Consider the following 22308-nt stretch of genomic DNA (forward strand, 5'->3'; position numbering starts at 1 on the left):
TACCTGAAGGTAAAATATTAATAAAGCTCTTGAAGGGAACAGTGCTAAAAACAGGACAATGAGAGGAGATCCAACACTGTGCTGACTAGAACCAATATTTATTGCATGTTGATATCAATATATACTGGATGTACAATTGGGTGCAGAAAAAAACAGATGATGACGTACAATATGATTGTTAAGAGAACGAAATCACAGGCTGAATAGATGCATGATTTTACAGCTGTGTAGCGATAGTGGAGGCATGCCGACACAATTTTCAGAATATTTATGGATGGCAATAATGTCTTCAAAAGTTTTCCATAAGCTTTGTTTAGGGTGCCTGCCTAAAACTATGCACTGAGAAAGCGTGACTTTACGCTACTGCAATAAGGCATACATGTATGCTTCTACTTCTTTGCAATGCCTCCATGACCACTATTGTCTCTTGAACCAAATATGTACTTTTCAAAGGTCATACAGAGAGGTTGGCTACGGTCTCAAATGTCTTATTGGATGAGATCCATCATGGAATATTGTGGTCAAGTGTATCCCTTATTCTATTTGATAGTGAATATCTTGTACAATACTGAGACTAAAGAAATGGGTCTGTAGTTCTTCCAATTCTTAAACACCTCCATTCTTGTAATTATGCTCGCATTCTTTAAAGTCTGGTATGCTTAGCGTTGTTAGGCATTGTGAATAAAGGACTGCAAGATTCCAGTGCAATATCTCCTCCATGTTTTATCAAATCAACTGTTATTTCATCTTCTCCTGCCACATTTTCCTTGGACTTATCTTGCGAAGCCCTTCAAACCTGATCAATAGTTACACATTGAACGTCCATTTCCTGTTCGCTACTACATCCAATCATGGTTACATGGCTGTTATGGGTACGGTACCCCTTTCAGTCACGGTGTCTCCATATGAAGATACGACTTTCTATGTTGCGTTTTTCATCAAAAAGCGAAGGAGTGACACTGCACACTGGTGGGGATAATATGGGAAGCATACATAAATGCAATGAACGCCATCTGATGAAGCGACGAAACACTACTAGAGAAAAAGATGTTTGAAGACGGACGACTCCATGTTTTACGGAAGCTCTGGTTTGTCGCTGCTCAAATTTCTCTTTTGCAGCAGCCTCAAACATTCAGAACGGTTAAAAACCCTGTTTTATGTGAAGAAAGAGCTACTTTTAAAAAAAACAGTTGCACAATACTCATAGTTCTATTACTGAATAGTTTTGATCCTGTTTTCATCCGAGTCTCCATTCGGAGACACTGTGACTCACTCAATCTTTTTTACCACGCCGGCGAACCATAGCCACTGTGCGAAAACTTAAAACCACCGACACTTTTTGGACTTCTTGGGCAATCTAGTTCACCGTCGAAGAATTAAACTGTGTTTTTCAGTGTTCCTTTTAGTTTTAAGTGGTGGCATTTTTTAAATGCACAAATCGTCGTACGCACTGTTTCGTCATGAAGGCGGTAAATGCTCACATTTCCGGACCATGAAACGAACAACGTCAGTCTGGCAATTATGTCGCTTCCTCGAATGGTTGTCCAGATACGAGAGATTCCTAGTTTGGTCCCAGAACAACAGAATTTTGTTTGGGCGAAGTTGACCTGCAGAAGCAGTACAGACTGTTTTCTGTTTTTGTATTTGAGAATTTTGTCTGTGCAGCAATTTAGCATTTTCTTTTAATGTCCAACCTGAATAGCTCATTTTGAGTCACCATCCTTGCTCTAAACATGATGCGATTGTGTGAGGTAGGATGCAAAGGACCACTGGCCCCAGCAAGTCCAGTTGCCGTTTCCTTAGCAAAGCAAGTATGAGAAGTGTGTGGTAGAAACCGGGGCCACTGCCGGAAATGCGATGTTTTTCTGTGCATCGCAGCTCAGGATCACTTCTTCAAATATCACAACCTGTCAACCAGTCGATGCACCACTCGCACAACCCTGAATAGATAATGCCCCTTCTTCCTTTAAAGTGGCATAGTGAACTTGCGATAGAAAGTATTGAGTCACGATGTCTCCATATGAGGACGCGATTGACTTTGCAAAATAATATTCCTAGAGACGGGAATTTTTTTTTCGAACTCTGGACACCTGAAACATTCATACCTGCAAGCTCGAAAAATGTCCTGGCAGAATACCATCATTCGTGACTGAAGGGGGTACAGTTCAGTATAGTAGCCATGAAAATGGCTACAAATGCTAAGTTTGTGTTAACAATGACATTTTGTAAATACCAAATAAGGTTATCTCCTCAAAATAAGCCAACATAACGCAAATAATTTCCATCTTATTTCATGCCTGGAACTTCTTGTAAACTTTCATTATATATATACTCACAAAAGTGACCTGTTCATCTGTAGCAGTTGCTGGCCTTATGAAGACAAGTCCCTTTGTCAAAACGATGGCTTCAGCGAGAATCCTTGTTCAATTACCATGTATCTATTCTTGTCTAGGTAGTACTTTAGAGACAGAACAATTGCTATGGTCACGTCCCCACCCCATTCACAAGTTGTTACCATGTAAATCTACTAAACCTTGTGTTGAACTCAAACATTTTTTCAATAAACAGATTTAAGTTCTGCACTCCCTCTTACCAGGTAAAATTTTTAATTAACATGCAGCACCATCCATAAATAGGTTTCAGCCTATTTTTTAATAGTACCACATTTAAAATGTGTAGCACACCTGCAAACACCAATGGCCAATGACAAAGTTGGGTAAAATATTGCATACTAAAAATAATGAAATTATTGTGGGAATTATCACACTTCCAAGTTCTTTGTGCACACAAAAGAAGCTATCTGTTGTCAAGTTACACAGTATCGTAGTACTATGCATGCAAAGTGCAGCAAAACTGGGTAGTTTCCATTTCTTCATAAGGTAACCTTAAAATACATCACAGTTGCTCATACTGAGCTTTGTGGCCACTCAGACTCGCAAAGCTGGTGCACAGTAGCATAGAAACAGAAAACATACATGGGTGTTCTGACAGCACCTACAAAGATGGAGAAGTTGCTTGGGCTGCATGACCAAATGGCATTGTCTGACTTCACAAAAAGTGATGTAACAGCCCCTCCTATTTTTTTTATCTCCCTCCCTCAATGGAGATTAAAATAATTTAATAGTGTCATTTCAGAAAAGAAGTAGGGGTGCTCAAATAATGAAATTTTCTTACTGCATCTACATATGTTTGAGGAAAGCAACCTCCACATACTGAATCAAATTTAGAATTTCTAAAGTTGCTGAAATATAAAGTAAGTGTAGAGTGCTAGTTGTAAAAAATGAAGTGTGTTGGCATTATTTACTTGGCTTGTTTACAGGCACATATAAATGCATATTATGCTGTTTGCAAAATAGATGTCCAGTCAACTGAGGAGCGCATAAATGAGAAACAACTACTTTTAGTTATCGTGGTATGCTATGGCAATGACAGTAATGAAAAAAAGAAATTTGGAATAGCACATCTGGAGCCATGGAAAATGTTGAGTTTGTTCAAGGAGAAAAGTGTAATACTAACTAAAGCACTGCACATTGTTTTAAAATGATTGATACATCATGCAAGTGGCCAAATAATAAATTGTTTTGCCAAAATCAAACACCTCTGACCCCTGTGTTTGCTCAAGAACTAGCGCTCATGTATAGCAACCACAGCTTCCCTTCAGCAGACTTATTCAGAATAGTCCTCAGTTCCTACCAAGCCTTAAAACATGTTGGCGGGCTAGTTGGTTTGGTTCCATGATGAAATGTGTAAGTGCAAATGAATGAGGACGTAGAAAGAAGCAGATACACAGCACCAGTGCTGCTTTCAACTATAGATTTTATTTTCACACGCATCAATAAGTATATACCAAACAAGCGCAAACAAACAAGAGAGCAAAAAAGACCATTCACTGGTGCATGTCGATGAACTGTACACATGTCCAAGGCTTGGTCCAGACATACAATGCAATACTTACAATGATAAACCAAGGAATCATTTTTTTTTTCAGATAGCGACACTGATGACTTGCTTACGAACTTTTCCTCTAATTTTGCAATTTGTAACCGGCACTCATAACTTTGTCTATGCCATTCCACTTTTGTGTGCAAGAACATGTGTTGGTCAAACTGGCAGATGCATCAATGAGATACTAAAAGAGTATCAATGTATAAGGTCACTAGAGTAATCTCGGGTCATTTGGGCATTCATTGGCGAGATTGTCCCTGCAAACCCATGTTTGAAAGCCCTAGGGAAAATTGCAATAGAGTCCTCTGTTGGTCTTATACGAAATATATAGGGCCAATAGGAAAACCTACAGGTTCCATAGCAGAATCTACTGGTCCCATAGCAAATATACAGGTTTCATAAACATTTTTTACAGTCCTATATCAAGGCAATAGAGAGTTCAAACCAAATGCTTTATGGGTCCCAATTGAAGCAATAGAAGTAGTGATATAAACTTGTATTGGACAAATAACATGCTTTATAGGTCCCAGTAGATGCAATAGAAGTGGTGATCATGATATAAACTTGTATTGGTAGTATTGCTTGGCAAGAAGCCAACTAATCAGATGCGCCAAACATAGAGAATGAGGGTGGGAAAGGCATTGCTTTAATAAAGTGTTTATGCATTCCAAGCTGTTTATTTGTTGTGCTGAGGATATTTAGGTACTATTTTTTGCTTCACTGCGTAATTTCGTAGAGATCAGAGCTGGCCTCGAGCAGACATGTCGGGGTAGAAAAGATGCGGCGGCTATATATACATGTATATGTTGTACCGGAGCACTTTGGCACCAGTTCTGTGCCAGCATGGAGGAAGAAGTTGACGGTCGTGTGTGTCTTGCTCTGTCGATTTTTCGGGCTGTGACTGCCTTGTGTTAGTGGCCCTTTTCCAGATGCTGTGCCCATGTTGACAAGACGAACATGCCTGTTTCAACATACATATACATATATATATATATAGCCCACGATTCATTGTATAAGTTGTGTCCTGTGTGTGAGTTATTTGGCAAGGCAGCAGCAGCAACCAAGAACAGCAAAATCTGGGAGGGTTCACGTTGTTCACGTAGAAAGATTCGCTTTAGAATGAACAATTAATGCATCTTTGTAGAACAAACCACCTTGATACGATATCTACATCTATACCAATACAGGCTATCAGTGTTGCCAGTGTTCAGGCATACTATTTTGTAGTCCAATATACCAATATAGGCTGTCAGCTTTATTAGGGTATCAGGTCTGTCGTTTTATAATCCAGTAAGATGAAACCTATATAGAAACCAATAAAATATTTCTGTCAGTATTTTCCCTAGGGAGAACTTCTATTTTGTATAGTGCTCATAGTAGGATGACAAGGGAGATTGTGGAGGCCTATGAAATCGGAAAATTAGAGGAAAGGTGCATGAGCAAGCCATTAGTGTCGATATCTGAAAAAGAGATATGATTCCTCGGTTTATCGTAGTAACCATTGCAGTTCATGTTTTGACCATACCTTGGACATGTGTATGGTTCATCGACATGCACCACTAAATGTTCTTTTTTGCTGTCTCATTTGTTTCTGCTCGTTCAGTATATATTTATCGATGCTTGTGAAAATAAAATCTATAGTTGAAAGTAGTGCTGTCTCTGTCTATCTGTTTCTTTCTATGTCCTCGTTCAGTCACACTTGCACATTCCATGATGCAAAGCCTTACGTGGCTCAGGGCAATGGCTCACATCTAAAGAATGCGGCGTCTAGTCGAGTGGTACAAAAAAATATTATCATCAGCAATGGCTCATATGCTGTAAGCAAGCAAAGATGCAATGGCTCATAGACTCTTACGGCAGAATGTTTCATGTTGCACATACATTGTTGCATTTCCAACATAGAGACATATGTTGATGAGGGAATCAGTGAGCAATTCCACATAAAGAAAATGTGCACACCCTTAAGGCAGAGTGTTTCATGTTGCACATACATTGTTGCATTTCCAACATAGAGACATATGTTGATGAGGAAATCGGTGAGCAATTCCACATAAAGAAAATGTGCGGAAAGTGTGTCAGCCAGCCCTCTAGTGTTTTTTATGGTGACGAGCGATCCTTCTAATGATTTTGGTGTGGGAAGACATTGAGGTACTTTAGACCTATATATTAACAGAGGCCCAAATTTGTCTTGATTTTCTTAACATGTGCGAGTTTTTCTGGTATGTTAACCAATGTTTCAAAAACAGACCTTCAATCAAAAGTCAGTATTTGTATTGTCTCTCTCTTACTCATTGCTTCTCCACCAAGTTTTCAGCATGAATATAGCAATTAACTGCCCCAAAACTGCTTGAGCACCTTAATTTAGCTCCACAATTTAGTGTTGAATGAACATCATTTGCTAATTCTGCAACAAAATTGAAAGGAGATATATGGCTTGGACAAGTTGGGTGAGTGTAGCTTAGGCTCAGAAATTGAAAAGGTTTGTTTGTTAAGTTCTGTTGTTCATACCTAGGTAAACATTTGTTGTGAGTAACAGTATAGATTTTTTTTTCAGTGCAGAAGTGTGAGAGTTAATGCTGGCATAAATGCACCATGTGTTTCGGTGGAAATAATTTTCCAAGTGAAAATTAATATTTGCACTACTGGCATTACACTCTGTGTGGTGCAGACATGTACAAATATGGATGTACTAAATATGACTTGTCATTTAATTCGTTTGTAAGGTTGACTGATTCCAGCGAGATGACACAAAAAGTCCCCATGGACGTCCCAAAAAGATCCACACGTCCCACATCCAAATCAAGACGTCTGGTGGACTTTCAAGAGACATTGTACTCGGTGAGGTCTTCAAAATGCAGCATCATGGGCATAATTTGGATAAGGAATCAGCATGCAAAATATTTTCGGTGAATGTGCATCAGGAGATGGCGTGTCAGATATCTACAAGTCCTCTTCTCAAATAGATGCTCTCTTTAAATTTACCTAAGACTTTAGGTTATTTTAGGACTTTAGATTACCAACAAAAAACTTGTGCATTCCTTTCCATACACCCTTCCATCGCATCCCCTATATAGGAGTTAATGAATATAAATACCTCGGTGTTACCATAACAAACCGTTTAAGCTGGAACAATCATGTTACCAATGTTTTCTTGTCTTCCTACTGAAAACTTGGTCTTCTTCACCACAAACTAAAGAATGTTCCTCCCAGGATAAAGCATTTAGTATACTATATATAGTCTCAGCAGACCAAAACTAGAGTATGCTTGTACAGTTTGGGACCCCTACACTAAACAGAATGTTGAGGCACTGGAGTTGACCCAGAGGAAAGTCATACACTTCATTTTTTCAAAATACCACAGTACAGACTCGCCCTCTGATTTAATGAAAGAGCATGCCATCTCATCGCTGCAAGCACGAATGAAAATTCAAAGACTAAAATTTCTATTTTTACTTAAGAACAATAAATTTTCTATGAGTCCTCAACCTTATCTTATGCCCATTACTACTCGTCGTATAAGGCATCATCATGATCAGTGTCTAACTCCACACCATGCCAAAATAAACACCTTTAAGTATTCTTTTTTTCCCCGTACAATTAAGGAATGGTGCAAGCTGCCTTCTGATGTGATTATGACCATTGAATCTATTGACAAATTGATTGCTTTTTATTCATAGTCATGTTTCACACTGTATAAATTTTCTCCTGTTACTGTACAACCTGTCCCATTGTAAATGAGCTCCTATGTTTTGTGCTGTCACTACGCTGAATTCATATTATGCATTGTTGTATAGTTATGCCACACCAGCTAGGGCTTTCTGTGAGGGCCTGAAGTATTTGATAAATAAATAAACAAAAGATATTGTGAATATACTGCAACTTCCTCAATATATATGCAAACTACTACATGCAAACTACACTACTATATGCTATATATATGCTACTGTATGCAAAAGACACTAGTACATTTTTTTGCAGATAAACATGCACTTACTCTATCTTGGAAAGGTAGCTACTAGACTGTTGATTGAATTGTGAAACTGGTTATATTTAAATTACTTCAATTGAATATTAGGAAAATTATTTTTATTATTTTCAAATTACAATGCTTCTACTAAATTTATTAACTGTGCTATTGAATGAGTACAAACCTAAAAATTGTTAGGTGTTATTTTCGAAGAGAACATGAGCTAGACACCTCACATAAACAAGCTCCATGCAAATATCTGTAGGGCAATATCAATAATGAACAATATTCGAAATTTGGTGCCATAATGGTTAAAACTTCAGTTATGTTATGTCCTTGTTCATTCTCATGTTTCCTACTGGCTACTCATCTGGGATATTACCCCTGAGACAAATTTAGACAGGTTTGTAGAGCTGTGCAGTGCACAGCTCTACAAAAAAGAGATTTGCACTGCATTATAAAAAATATAGAACAAAAGGCCAACACAGCACTATTCTTTCCTAAGCTTAACATACTCAAAGTTAACTAGCTGTTCCAAATAATGCTTCCTATGCATAGACAGAAGAACATTCTATGTGACCAGTATATTACTCCCTCCTCATCTTCTCTGCCTGACAATAATACACAGTACCATCTTAGGCATAGCTGACTTAGGACACCAATGTTCAGAAGTAAATATGGGACACAGGCACTTGCTCATCCTAATACCTGATTACCTAGCAATCAAAAATCGTGAAAGTGCTAATATGATTCGCCAATGCAGGTTTGTTTATAGCCTTAACAAAAAAAAAGTTTATCTTTTGTTAAGCTGTTGAATAATGCTTGTCGTGCGATACGTAGTGCTGCTGTGGTCATGTCAGTCCTTTCTATATTCCTTATTTATTGTTTAAACTCTTGCACAATTGCTCAGCATTGTTGTTTGTCAGAATTATTCCTAATTGTTTAGGCTTTACTGAGAATGATGCAAGTATAGATTTCCAACAATTTGTAGCTTCTTGTGTAATTTTTTTTAGTTGCCTTTTGCACAGATTTTGGTTTTTCTCTGTTTCTGTATTGTTTCGCTGTGTTCTTGTTGCTTTCCACCTCTGTGCAATGTACAGGTAGGAGGGCCTTGCTTAGGCAGCTGCATCTGCCTTTAGTCCCTTCATCTGTGTTAATGTATGTCTAAATAAACAATATAAATAAAAAGATATAGATGCAATGCACAGTGTTCAGTGTCTACCACATGGACTGCGAATGTCTTCTGTAAACACTCGCAAAAGACATTGGACAGCTGTGTTTATGCTAAATTCTGCTTGTGTTGTGTTATATTTCCTTAGGAAAAATTGGAATAGAAATATTTGGTTGGTTTCTATAGGTTTCATATTACTGGATAATGAAATGATAAGTCTGATACACTAATGATGCTGATAACCTGTATTGATCTATTGGAGTATAAACTAGACCTGATACAATGATAGCCTGTAGTGGTTTATGAAACAGACTTAGTACACTGATAAAACTAATAGCCTGTATTTGTGTATTAGCTCAACTTCTAGATTGGTGTAGACAGGAATGATGTATACCAAATTGTTTTACGAAGCTTTCTAGGCAAACCCTCCTGGCCTCTGCTCATCGTGGTTGCTGCTGCTGCCTAGCCAAACAGCTGACACATAGGACCACACTTACATAACGAATCTTGGCCTATATATAGCCCCATCTGTACATTCTTACAGATGTGCTAGCAGCCAGCTCTGATCTCTAGGAAATTACACAGTGAAACAACAAATTGTACCAACATCTACAGTACAACGAATATGCAGCTTGGAATGCATATAATTGCTTTATTAAAGCGACACCTTCTGTGCCTCCATTCTCTATGTTGGGCGCGTCCGCTTGGTTTGCTTCTTGCCAAGCACTGCTACCTATACAAGTTTATGTTATGATCACTAATTCTATTGCATCTATTGGGATCTATAAAGCAGTTTATTTGTCCAATACAAGTTCATATCACTGCTTGTATCACTATCACACATTTTATTTGTGTTATAGAACATTGTACTGCCCTGGCACAGCACCGGCAAGAATATTTATAGGACCTGTACACTTGGCCATATGGGACTTGTAGGTTTTCCTATTGGATTTCATATGAGACCAATAGAGATCTTTATTGGAAGATTGTCTAGGGTTTGTAAAGTAGGGATAGATTCATTATTTTTTGCTGGAGGTACTAATTGACACATTGTATTATAAGCAGTTGCAATAAAGCATTGAAAGTTTCACAGTGACTCTATGACACATTGCATGCCTGGAGAGCTACAGGGACTGTAGCATCAACAAACAAGTGATTATTAACATCAAGACTATGCCAGGATTCAACATCTGACTAATGTCCCAATGACATCTAAAGAAAGGCCTAGTTGGTGCATCCATAGAACATCTTTTGGTGTTTCACATGGAGCACTTTTCAGGATCATTTGTGGAGATCCTTAGGATGGAGATCCAAGAGAACAGGCTGGCTTCAGGAAGGGATATTCTACAATGGATCACATCCATGCCATCCATCAGGTAATCAAGAAATCTGCAGAGTATAATCAACCCCTGTAGATGGCTTTCATAGATTATGAAAAGGCATTTGATTCGGTAGAGACACCAGCAGTCATAGAGACATTATGTAATCAAGAAGTACAGGAGGCATATGTGAATATCTTGGGAAATATCTACAAATATTCAACAGCTACCTTCGTTCTCCAGAAGAAAAGTAGAAAGTTACCTATCAAGAAAGGGGTCAGGCAAGGAGATGCAATATCTCCAGTGCTATTCACTGCATGGTTAGAAGGAGTATTCAAGCTATTAGACTAGGAAGGCTTAGGAGTGAGGATCAACAGCAAATATCTCGGCAACCTTTCCCTTGCAGAAGACATTGTCCTGTTCAGCAACACCGCAGATGAATTACAACCAATGATTGAAGACATAACCAAGAAAGTGTAAGAGTGGGGTTGAAGATTAATCGGTAGAAGACAGGTTGGGTTCAACAGCCTGGCAAGGGAACAAGAATTCATGATCGCCAGTAAGCCTCTGGAGTTTGTACAGGAGTACGTTTATCCAGGTCAATTACTCACAGGCGACCCTGATCATGAGAAGGAAATTTACAGAATAAAAATGGGTTGGAGTGCATACAGCAGGCATTACCAAACCCTGACTGGGAGCTTACTACTTCCATTGAAAAGTGTACAATCATTGCATTGTATTGGTGCTAACATATGGGACAAACTTTGAGGTTAAAGAGAAGCTCTAGAACAACTTACGCACCATGAAAAGAGAGGTGGAATGAAAAATGTTAGGCATAACGTTAAGAGATCGGAAGAGAGAGGTCGGGATCAGACAGCAAAGGGGGATAGCCAATATTTTAGTTCGCATTCAGAGAAAGCAATGGAGCTGGGCCGGCCATGTAATACATAGAGTAGGTAACCAGTGGAGCATTAGAGTTACTGATTGGATGCCAAGGGCAGTGAAGCACAGTTGAGGACAGCATAAAACTAGGCGGGGTGATGAAATAAGGAAATTGGCAAGCGCAAATTGGAATCAGCGAACGCAAGATAGGGGTAATTGGAGGTTGGTGCGAGAGGCCTTCGTCGTGCAGTGTACATAAAAATAGGCTGATGATCAATATGAAAATGATCTGTTGAGCCTGGTTACTACATAAAAAGCCCACTGTAAGGTTCTAAATACAATCAAATTACGAACATCAAGCAATTAAAATTTTATAGGACAGGCATTGGTGTATGTGAATTAGTTATGTTATTTCAATACCTTGTGATGGTGTACAAATTTATTGTTTAAATGTTCTATTAATAATAGAGAGTGATTACATTTACAATACTTTTATTTTTCACCAATCTCAAGCTTGATGCTTTGTACAGATTAAAGTGTATACCTAATAACTATGCAAAAAAAATGTTAGTTCATTCGATTTATCAAATAAAGCAAATGTTTTCACTCATAATCTGCTCTTCCTACAGTGCATGTGCTTGACCGCTTTATTAAGTTCAAGCACTGATGCTGCTAGAACTTTATTTTTTTGGACTTTTAAAAAGAATCTTTCTTTGCCTGCTTTCCTGGGTTTCACGTGGCTGATTGCAGGCTACTGTTGAATTAGTCGCTATCTCAGCGGGTATATTTGCCAATATATACACGAACACTCTCTGTGCCGAATGAAAGAAACAGAAAACGAGGTGATATAAGCCTTGTATGCTGACCAAGTATGCACACATCTGTGCATATATGACGTGATTTATGAATGCAAAAAGCAGGCATGGCATGAAATAAAAGGGTAGACATGGGACAAGCACCAATGTAAGCTGTTTATTCCACAATGTCGTCATGAAATATGTATATGATATGCACATGGGCAGACACGTTATTAGAAAGAGAAAAAAAAAGGATTTGATTACTTGATGTATGCCTTGAGGACTCCGATTTCTTTTTCATACATAGAAATGGAAAGCCCACTAGCACAGTGCTCCCCAGTCTTTTTTATATGCGATCTTTCCAGTAACAAGCAGGCTTGCTCATTGCAGCTTTTCCCGAATTCTTTATTTTTTCTGTTAACATTAATGCATCTAATTATCTTGCAGACAATTTTCATGTTTATCGGATCCTCCTGAAATTGTTAGGGCTGGCCGCATTCCAATTGATGACTTTAAACTTCCAGCTGAAGTGATCATCTAATGGGGTCTTGAGACTTTTTAAACATAGTGTTATGTGTAGCTGATGCATTAGGCTATTTACAATATATTTACACATAAGCCTATGATGGTGACCCTTTATCAATCGGGAAGATGTCGTCTTCATCTTGTTCAGTGCAACCACACAACTGTTCCGTATCAATAGCAAAAAAATATTGCCAATCTGTTGTAAAGGCTGTTGTTAAAATGTGAGCCAAGTATTATAACATTGCACACAGCAGGAAATTTAAAATCTCATGTCAAAGACAGCAAAAAATAGGTTGCTCTTGCATTTGCACTGTCATCAAGCAACGTCAGTGCAAGCGGCTGATCCCACCAGCACTTCATATTGGCTGATTTTGGGATTGCGAGAGCATTCTCAGAAATACATTACTGATTATTTTTAGTTAAAACCTATACATGTATGACACCTCAAAAACAGAGGAAAATAATTTATTCTTTGCACTTCCGGTCTACATGTGGTGTACAAGAGGATAGTGGCATTTTGCATGGCATAGACTAGGGCAGCCGCTATGGGGTGCCACAGCAAGCCCTTTCACTACTGAGACACTCAACTTTAGGGCACGGCTTTTTCCTCTAGGCTTCTTCTCTGTGTAGCTTCCAGCTTGCTAGCCGAGATGAAAAGAGAGAGAAAGCCATGTATCGATGCGTTAACTCCACTAATATGTGAAGGATTTGAACAAATTTTTGTGGCAAGAGATTCCTGATATGTCCTTTAATAATGAGGCCATCCTATGATTCGTTGGAAAATGGTTTGAGGGCCCCTTTAAGATCACTAGGAGCACTGCCAGATGTGGATTATACTTTTCTTTCTTTTATGCGTTGCATGTTGCAATCACTCAGTTGAGCCCTTGGGCGCGGCCGGGCAGCCACCATTGGGGGTATGAACCACTATGGTGGCTCATACCCCTACACTAGAGTTTTATGCATTGCATATTGCAATCACTCAGTTCAGCCCTTGGGCGCGGCCGGGCAGCCACCATTGACCTTTAGCGCAACCACGTGACGTGACGTCACGACAGCCGGAGGAAAAGCTGGGCCCCAACACAATATGCAACGCTTTCTTGGCTTAACCAAGCTAAGCCTGGCCATTTTTTAACTTTATTAGTGATTACACATTTTAGAAGTATGAGTACAATGTGCCACATAATGATAACAGAGGTCATTCTTAATATTTACTGCTGTGTAATAGCCTTAACATTGTATTTAATGCACATACACTGTCTGAGTGACCACGTCATTGTGGTATATGTCATGCAGGAAATATGTGAATTACAGACAGGTCTGGCAATGAACACTTGCTTGTGTACCAGAAAAATATGATTTTGATGCAATTAATTCAGTACCTGAATCCTACTTTCTAATTACATTGAGAGAGGTCACTTTATAGATGAAATTTTCCTTCTTTCTTTCCCCTTTCTTTTTCTTATAGCAGAAGTTGTTCATCGTAGGGCTCAATAACTTTTTTTTTAATATTTCGTTGCAGCTAAGCATGCTCTATGAGAACCGGCTAGTTGGTCTTGCGTGATAATTAAGAAAACATTGTGCAGAACAATAAAAAAACAAGAAAGATGACAAACACTACCTCAGTGTATATCTCTTTTCTTGCATTTGTGTTCTAATATTCGACGTTGTAAAGTTGAAAGGACAACAAATAAGACTTGTTTTCAAGGGTTAAATGTTTATTAACCCCAAATACTGCAAATTTAATGAAGACATGGCTGATGAATGGGTATCATTCACAGAAAATAATTTACGACAGAAGGTACGATGACATATATATATCATGCTCGGAAAATATTAAAACTACGTTTACACGCGCAGAGAGTCAAGTGGTATTGCATTCTCATTCATGTTATATAATGACAATCACTATTCCAAAAAAAAGAAAAAGCCATCGCATCAGTATCTCTTCTACAAGTAATTTTCTGTCTCAGTGCACGAAAACCTAATAGCAACCTACACTGCAGTCAACTGTGATGTATACATGTCACGCACTTCAAAATTCGTCACGAACACTTGCTGACACCAGAACTTAAATATGGGCCAAATGGTCACAATTCATATTAGTTGCGCAGAAAACAGACGGATGATGGTGGTGTCATCCACTCCTTACCCGTATGGTACTTGTATTTTGTGCACAATTCTCACGGTATCTGACCGTGGGCTTGCCCGAATTACTAGGATTCTGCGTGCCCAAAGAGGCACGAAATGCATGATTGAAATTTGTTCATCGACAAAATGCTTTCCTATTTTGCAAGGTCCCTTGGTTACAGAAAGATAGCGAGGAAACGTATATATGCATGCTATATCGACCGTGAATGCATACTGGTGTGCGACTTATGCATTTTCGAGCAGTGGATCGTGAGCAATGTCTCTACGTAGTGTTTAAGCGCAAAATGGCATCCAGTTTTATCAGAAGACGCACTCACAACTAAAACGAGCAACACACGCCGCAATACACGAATTATCTGTGCCGGCACCATGCAGTCGGCGGCGCAGTGCCACCACGACTCTTCGAAACCCTCAATCGATAGCAGGCGATATGTAGTGCCACTTTATGGATACAGTACGTTCCTTGAAAGCTTGCCTATCTTCGTAACAGCAACGTTATTCGTACTAGCAGATCCTACACAGTACTAAGCACGCACAACACGGCCACTAGGAACCACAGCGATTCCCCACTGCGTGCACGCGCGTGTAAACGCCGACAGTCATTTTCGATTTTAAAACACGGCGTCAAGTAAAACGACTTATCTATTTAAACGCAGTATAATTAACAATAAAACCAAAATATTAGCGTTTCATGTCTCTTATATTAAACTTTTTTTTGTGACGTCATCATGCGTGGTAGCAGCGAACCCCACTTGGGGTCGTCTGCTGCCACGTGCGTGCACCCAGCGCCGGCCAAAAAAAAAAAAGGGACAGGATACGAAATTTCAGATTAGCGCGTGCATAAATCTAATTCCTTTGCACTAAGGGAGACTGAGGGCGTGCTCACGCACATACTTCCCAAACGCGCAATCTCAGCGGCTTCGATTATATCTCGCGTTATTTGGCAGCCATCTTTCCTCACAACCTTACAATTCTTAAAGAATGGGCGGCATCCGCAATCTCTACAATGTATTCCAAGGTGCCCGGCGACTGCTTTTGAAACGTTATAATCATGCTCCTTTAATCTTTCGTTTAAACATCGTCCAGTCTGTCCGATGTACTTTCTGCCGCAATGATCGAAGCCGCTGAGATTGCGCGTTTGGGAAGTATGGGCGTGAGCACGCCTTCAGTCTCCCTTAGTGCAAATCAATTAGATTTCCTCACGCGCTAATCTGAAATTTCGTATCCTGTCCCTTTTCTTGCGATGTCGAGTGCAGCAAAAACGATCACATGACAAAGTCGGCTTGGCATTGGTAGATGGCCTTGTCTGTCAAAACAATTTTTTCATTTGTTTTTTTTTGTCGCTACCCCCCCCCCCCCCACCCTGAGTATCTTCCTATATTTTCCACTGACAAGGGAATAAAACGATATTTGCAAGTAAGCGATCTGTGGTGTGTGTTTCTCTTCTGTGTGTCCCGTCAAAATGTTGCGCAATCCAACCTTTAATATGCCATACCAACACGCCCAGTCGTCAACTTTGGCAAGTTTCGAATCCTTTCTCTGTATAGGTGGTTCTCCTGAGATTAGGTGTGTGTCTTCGGGCAGTAAGTATCCTTAAATATATTTGTGTTCGACTTAATTTGATCGTGGATGACTGTCGCTAGCTTTTTAAAAAATATAGTTTCAAATTTTAATATGCTGTGCTTAAGGAAATGTGGAGCAGAAGGCGTTCGGCGCGAAACATTTTCCATTATACGCAAGATTTTGTTTCGCAGCCTGTGAATACTATTTTTATTTGTTTTTGTTATTGTGCCTCAGGTTAATGGGCAGTATGTAGGCACGAGTAAACTAAAGTGTAGTAAAGCTGCTTTGTCACTCAAAGAGGCAGTAAGCATCTGATTTGCCAATTTTGCCAATGGACCGCTATATATGAGTACGAAGATTATCTATGTGGTTGGACCAACTCAATGTTTCGTGAAAGATAACGCCTAAAAGCTTTTGAGTCTCAATGCGCTGATCAGAGCTCCTCGGAATGTGAGCTGCGTATTGCGGAGATTACAATAGTTTCACGGTTGAAAAATAATGTGCTTTGTTTTCTTAATGTATAATTCCAACTGATTTGTTCTCAGCCGTAACGACATATTGCTAAGCCAAAGATTCGCTTCTTGTTCTAGACTAACCATATTTTGACCCGAAATAAAAAAAAAACATGTTAGTGTCGTCTGCATCATAACACAATATCTGGTGTTAGAGATACGTTTATGATGTCATTTATATTAGATAAGAAGTCGCCCAAGTATAGACCCACGTTGTAAACTGTAATATATCTTGCCCATTTGTGACTTTCAGTGCTGCAGATCCGTATAATGAAACCGATTTTTAAGATAACTTCTTATGAAATTAAGGGGCGCACCTCTTATTCCATATTAATTAAGCTTTTACAAAAGAATTTCATGCTTGATCGAACCAAAAGCTTTCTTAAAGTTATGAAACAATACAATTGTGTGATTTTATTGCTCAAGAAATTCAATAATTTGGTCTTTAATAGACAATAGGGCCTTTTCAGTACACTTGTTCTTCTGAAATCCATATTGATGTTCTGTTATAATATTTCTTGGGCTACAGAAGTTTGCAATTCGCCCACATATGACACGTTCTATAATTTTAGAAATAAATGGGCAATACAGAAATGAGCCAATAGTTATTGATGTCATGTTCATCACCACCTTTGTGAATCACGAATATTCCAGCAATTTTCAATTTGTCTGGGAACGTTCCAGTGTTAAAAATAAGGTTGCAAATATGCGCAAATGGTGCGCTAATGTGCTTTAAAACTGCTTTTAGAGGTTCTGCCTTTATACCGTCAAAACCCTCAGCACATTGGTTACTTAAATTCTATATCAGCGAGGCTACTTCTGATTCATTCGTGGGAGTTGCAAAAATAGATTCCGAGACGCATGTGGTAATATACGATTTGTAAGACTGATTTGCGCGATTTTAAATATCGGAAGCTCCTGAACTAAGAAAATCATCCTTGAACATATTGGCAAGTAAGGTGCCTGAACAAGATCTACCCCCTATTTGAAGCTCAAACATGTTCTTCGGAGTCTTCTTTTGCAAAAATTTGTTCACAGTGTTCCAAATGGCTTTCTGAGCATCGAGTATGTTTGGAAACTTCTTTTGTAGTAGCGAACTCGTGCCTTTTCATTATCAGACCCTAGCTTATTTCTGACCTCCTTAAACTCAACCAAGTTGTATAAGTGCTTAGTTTTTATGAATTCAGTGAACAGCTTATCTCTTGCTTTCTTCCCTTTCAAAAGTGAAGCGTCTATCCATGATTTTCTTGCCTTCTTGTTTTTTTATACGCCACAATCAGAAAAGCTAAATTAGAAACGTCTGTTAACTTTGTTATGAATACGTCGTAGGCATTCGCAGGGTCAGTATTATTGAAAATAAAGCTCCAATTCATTTCGGCGACGGTTTTCTCGAAAAGCTTAAGTGTTTGTTGGTTAATTTTCCTATGTTGCGTAGGATTAGCAGGATTTCGTTGTTTTATGCACCACGGGAAAAGTGCCTAAATCGGCAGGTGATCGCTGACTCCAGGTGTTAGAACCCCTGTGCATATCGCATTTTCGTAGTTTGTTAAACATAAATCCAGGTAAAACTCTTGCTTGGGCTAGTTGGTTCATGCTTGAATTAGCAAAGGCAATGCGCAGAAGACCAGGACTCAAGAAGAAGAACACAAACGACAGGAGGCGCCGGTCCTGTCGTTTATGTTCTTCTTCTTCAGTCCTGGTCTTCTGCGCCTTGCCCTTACTAATTCAATAATAAATCCAGGGCACTTTGAATCAACTAAGTCATCCTGGTAGGTACATGAATTGTATTTTCATAGGCAAAAGAAAGCATTCTGTCAAGAACATTGTGTTTGTTGTTTCCTTGTGACAGCATGTCTATGCTAAAATCCCCTGTAACAATTACACATGTGCCATTTTTTCGCAATACTCAAGCATTTCATCAATGAAATTAAGTAAATCAGACGCAGTTCCTAAAGGGGGCCTATATACAGCAACTACTAAAAGGCTTCGGCATTTTGTCATGACAGATTCAATGTGAGAGGATGTTATAGTATACTCTTTGATAATATTGTATATCACACTGTCATGAACATAAATCAATACGCGACCATCCCTTCTGATTTCCCTTTAAATTGAGGAACAATTGTAGTTCCCAAATGCCACGGTTATATGGTTATCAGTAGACCACGTTTCAGGGAAAGCTAAGAAATAAAACTCCTGATTTAAGTTGCTCAAAAAGACGTCAACACATTCTTTTTGTTTTGAAGACTTTGCGCGTGAAGGTGAATCAGCGATAAGTTCTTTTTTTTCGTGAAGCAATTTCTTGGAAGGCCTCAGCGTCATAATAATTTGTTATGTCTGTGAAGAGGACGTAATCACCTCTTGTGATAGGCTATCTTTCATTCTATCGTATTTTTTGTAGGGCCTGCACTGTTGCCATTTTAAACACCTGATCACTCGGGCTACGGCTCACGAAAAGTTTGCCATTCTTGTGCCATGCCAAATAGCATTTGTTTTCAAGAGCCCTAGTTTTTATTCCCCAGAAATGTTTCTTATTGCATGCCGTAAGGTTTTCACTGAAGAATGTCGCTGATTTTGCTTTCTTCAGTTCCACTTTCTTTGGAAGCCATCTTTCTTTAGTTTGACGAGATGAAAATCGCACCATCACAGTATTCTGCTTGTCTCCCTTCCTCTCGTTTCTTGAAGCTAGCCAGTGGGAGGCTCAATGTTACACTGCGAAAGCTGTGGAAGCTTAAGATTCCAACTCAATTCAGGAAACAGCATCAGGAAACGGTGGCGGAAGCGATATCAGAAATTAAAGAAAGAATTGCGGCGGTAAAAAATCAGATCGGTAGTTTTGAAAAATGGCAGCATGAACTCGGTGACGTGCGTGAAGCGGTTGGGAATCTAGCGAAGGACGCTGCATTCCTACGCTCCCGACTGGATGATGCGGAAGACCGCTCTCGTAGAAATAATCTACTTTTTTATGGTTTAACGAACATCGCCACCGAATCCGCTGTTCAATCGGAGGAAAAGATACTGGACATTCTCACAAACACTCTAAGCCTCAGAATAACTAGTGACGGCATATCGCGCGCACATCGTATTGGTAGATTTAGTCCAGGGAAATCTCCTCCGTTGCTAGTAAATTTTGCTGCCTATAAAACGAAGGAAGAAATATTATCGAACCGCCTCATGCTAAAAGAAATGGGTATCTCTGCTTAGAACGACAGAAAGCTGAGCTAGTTGGTAAGTATTCATTATGCAAAATAGAAGTGAGGCGTGCAGACAGGACACAAGAGTAGAGTAGTGGACAACACGAACGCCGACTATCAACTGAAAGGGGCACTGAGGCGAAAAAAGAAAGAAGGCACAAAACTCATCTGCGCATGCTCAGGAATGGTAACACCACGTGTCAATCGGGTAAACGTGCCGGCCTACGTGAGAGATAACTGTTAAGGTACTTAATCTCTTCCTTATGTAAAGTAATCGAAGGCTGACTCACGCACGCACTTCCACCATTATAGATATTCCATGCCTCTACCATAAGACGCGTATCTTCATTCTTATGCCTGTACAATATTGCGCATTCATCTAATTCTGGCGTGCAGTTACAATCTCGGCAATGAAGCGAAAGATTAGAAAGCGATCCACCATTCCTGAGCATGCGCAGGTGAGTTTTGTGCCTTCTTTCTTTTTTCACCTCAGTGCCCCCTTCAGTTGATAGTCGGCATTCGTGTTGTCCACTTCTCTACTGTTGTGTCCTGTCTGCACGCCTCACTTCTATTTTGCATAATGAGTATCTCTGTTAGTGAAGATTTCAGTCCCGCTACACGTTACGCCAGAAAAACTCTTATCGAATACGAAAAAAGTCAGAATGTACCATTTAAATTAAGATATAACAAGCTACTAATTGGTAAAAAATGTTATGTATACAACGCCACTCAGCAAAAGGTCTGTGAATTGAAGCCGTTAAGTAGTACCTCAGATGATGCCACGGCGTCTGTTCTATCCTTAAGATCAGGCCGCAATGTTCTAACAGCGCGCCCATAGGATAACGCGAGGGGTAGGGACCTCGATCCTATAATATCAAGACTACCGGTTCTTTTTACTAATATTCGGAGCTTCTTACCTAAAAAAGATGATCTCTGTAGCCTAATAAATGATTGTGATGCAGACATAATTGCATTAACCGAAACGTGGTTGACGAGTAAAGTAACAAACTCTGAGTTATTCTACTGTAATAAAAAGCATAATATTTACCGTACTGATCGCGCTAACACACTAGGCGGTGGTATCCTAATTGCTGTTAATGAATGCTTTGACTGTTTCCCTGTAGCCATATGATGTTAAATTGAATGTGTATGGTGCTGCATTTCTGTAAATTTCAAAAAGGTTGTGATCGGTGTTTGTTACCCACCACCATCATCAGCCCCGACTTTTTGCGATAGCATGTACGATTGCTTGTGCCAGATAAGTGTTCGCTTCCCCGGAGCGCCAATATTACTTATGGGCGATTTTAACTTCCCGAATATTTCTTGGTCAAGCGCGTGTCCTTTATTAAATACAACTTCCGCAGAATCGAAGCGTTTTGTAGAGATATGTGCTGATTTCAACTTGGTTCAGGTAGTTACTTCCCCTACACGTGTAACGAACACCACATCATCTCTTTTAGATCTTGTTTTAACATCATCAACAGATATCATATCTAAGGTTACACACTCACCCGGCTTGAGCGATCACGACGTCTTGCATTTTTTCATTAGCCTGGTAATCCTACCGTCCCAAAACAGCATTAAAACCATTCATGATTATAAAAACGGCAACTTCACCACTATCAACAACGAACCTGCTCTTTTTCTTGATAATTACCTGCCTAAAGTTGCTGAGCGCTCACTGGATACTAACTGGAATATATTCAAAGAAAAAATTTACGATCTTGTTAACAAGTTTATTCCGAAGAGGCGCGTTTTTTCGAATAACAACGCTTCATGGTATACTAAATCTTTGAAACGCCTATCTAACAGGACAAAAACGTCTTTTTCGCACAGCTAAGCGGATGAAAAGCACGGCTAAATGGTCTGCTTACAAAGAAACTGCCTCGGCCTACTCATCTGCGATAAAGAATACAAAATTTTCGTTCTTCAATAATACCCTTCCGAACATGCTCATAAATAATCCAAGAAGCTTCTGGAATGTAGTAAGGCCTAGTGCATCGAAAATCATATCACTTAGCACGTGTTCCGGTGAGCCTATACCTCAGCAGCACGGCACTACGATTTTAAATAATGTATTTATAAAAGATTTCACTCCTTCAGCACATGATAACGACCTTCCAAGGCTACCATGCTGCAATTTTTTTCCTATGGATCCCGCATTTTTAACTCTACTGGCATAAAAAAAAAACAATAGGCACTCTTAAACTTACGTCTTCTTGTGGAATAGACGAAATCCCGACGAAATTTCTAAAAAAATACTAGTGAGTATTCCTCTATCATCT

Source organism: Dermacentor variabilis, chromosome 10 (assembly GCF_050947875.1).
Source record: "Dermacentor variabilis isolate Ectoservices chromosome 10, ASM5094787v1, whole genome shotgun sequence".
NCBI classification, from domain to species: domain Eukaryota; kingdom Metazoa; phylum Arthropoda; class Arachnida; order Ixodida; family Ixodidae; genus Dermacentor; species Dermacentor variabilis.